The sequence below is a fragment of the Triticum dicoccoides genome, chromosome 5A (assembly GCF_002162155.2).
Source record: "Triticum dicoccoides isolate Atlit2015 ecotype Zavitan chromosome 5A, WEW_v2.0, whole genome shotgun sequence".
Lineage (NCBI taxonomy): Eukaryota > Viridiplantae > Streptophyta > Magnoliopsida > Poales > Poaceae > Triticum > Triticum dicoccoides.
The window spans coordinates 191,265,391-191,267,809 of NC_041388.1; positions in this window are offsets into that span (position 1 = coordinate 191,265,391).

Sequence of the window (2,419 nt, forward strand, 5' to 3'; positions counted from 1 at the left end):
CTTGGACAGAGGGCCAGAAGAGTCCCGAGGAGGCCACACCCTAGGGGGCGCGCCCTGAGGGCTTGTGGGTCCCTCAGAAGTCCTCCAACCATAAAATCACTTCTATATATTCTCAAATATTCCCCCAACATCATAAGCGTCCACCAAAATACTTTTCCGCCGCCTCAAGTCTCTATTCCTGTGAGATCCCATCTTGGGGCCTTGTCCGGCACCCTGCCGGAGGGGTATTCGATCACAGAGGGCCTCTACATCAGCCTTTCCGCCCTTCCAATGAAGCGTGAGTAGTTTACCAAAGACCTACGAGTCCATAGCTAGTAGCTAGATGGCTTCTTCTCTCTCTTTGATCTTCAATACAATGTTCTCCTCGATGTTCTTGAAGTTCTATCTGATGTAATACTCTTTTTGGGTGCGTTTGTTGAGATATGATGAATTGTAGATTTATGATCAGATTATCTATGAATATTATTTGAGTCTTCTCTGAACTCTTTTGTGCATGATTAAGATATCTTCGTATTTCTCTTCAAACTATTGGTTTGGTTTGGCCAACTAGATTGGTTTTTCTTGCAATGGGAGAGGTGCTTAGTTTTGGGTTCAATCTTGCGATGTCCTCACCTAGTGACATAGTAGGGGTAGCGAGGCACATATTGTATTGTTGCCATCAAGGATAAAAAGATGGGGTTTATATCATATTGCTTGAGTTTATCCCTCTACATCATGTCATCTTACTTAAGACGTTACTCCATTCTTATGAACTTAATACTCTAGATGCATGTTGGATAGTAGTCAATGTGTGGAGTAATAGTAGTAGATGCAGACAGGAGTCAGTCTACTTGTCATAGACGTGATGCCTATATTCATGATCATTTCCTTAGATATCGTCATAATTATGCGCTTTTCTATCAATTGCTCAACAGTAATTTGTTTACCCACCATATGTTTTCTTTTAAGAGAGAAGCCTCTAGTGAAACAAATGGCCCCGGGTTTATTTTCCATCATATATTTTCAGATCTATAAACCAAAAAACACAAAAATACCTTGCCGAAATTTATTTATATTTACTTTAGTTTGCTCTTTTATTTATATTTTATACCTATCTCTATTAGATCTCACTCTTATTTGTGACCATGAAGGGATTGACAACCCCGTTTTCACGTTGTGTGCAAGTGTTTGTTAGTTTGTGGAGGTGCATATATTGGAGACTTGCTTGTGCCTCCTACTAGATTGATACCTTGGTTCTTAATTGGGAAATACTTATCTCTACTTTGCCGCATCGCCCTTTCCTCTTCAAGGGAAAAAATCAATGCAAGCTTAAGAAGTAGTAGGAAGAATTTCTGACGTCGTTGCCGGGGACGTTCTACATTGTAACACCCACAATGGAGCTATATCTCCCACGTGTAGGAGCACGACTTAGAGGCATAACTGCATGGTAGGCATGTCGCAAGAGGGGTAGTATTTACACATCCCATGTACTAAATAAGAAAGGGATAAAGACTTGGCTTACAATCACCACTTCACACAATACTTAAATATATCATACATCATCCAGAATACAATCAAGGTCCGACTATGGAACCAAAATAAAGAAAGACAACCCCAATTGCTAGATCCCCGATCGACCCAACTAGGCTCCTCTACTGATCATCCGGAAAAGACACATAGTAACGGCCCGAATCCTCATCGAACACCCACTTGAGTTCGGTAGCGTCCCCTGCACTGGCATCATCGGCACCTGCATCTATTGGAAGTATCTATGAGTCACGGGGACTCAGCAATCTCACACCCTCGCGATCGAAACTATTTAATCTTAAGGGTAGGAAAGGGTAGTGAGGTGGAGCTGCATCAAGCACTAGCATATATGGTGGCTAACTTACGCAAAAGAGAGCGAGAATAGGAGCAAAACACGGGCAAGAAGCTAATAATGATCAAGAAGTGATCCTGAAGCTACTTACGTTCAAGCATAACACGAGACCGTGTTCTCTTCCCGGACTCCGCCGAAAAGAGACCATCACGGCTACATACGCATTTGATTCATTTTAATTAAGTTAAGTGTCAAGTTTTCTACAACCGGATATTAAAAAATTCCCATCTACCCATAACCGCGGGCACGGCTTTCGAAAGTTCAAAACCCTGCAGGGGTGTCCCAACTTAGCCCATCACAAGCTCTCACAGTCAATGAAGGATATTCCTTCTCCTAGGAAAACCTGATCAGACTCGGAATCCTGGTTACAAGAGATTTCGAGAATGGTAAAACAATACCAGCAAAGCCGCCCGGATGTGCCGACAAATCCCGAGAGGAGCTGCACATATCTCGTTCTTAGGGCACACCGGATGAGCCAGACGTCGGGTTGGCATAGACCCTGGTTGCCCAGGGGGCGCTGGACATCGCTCAGGTTGGACCAACACTTAGAGAATCACTGGC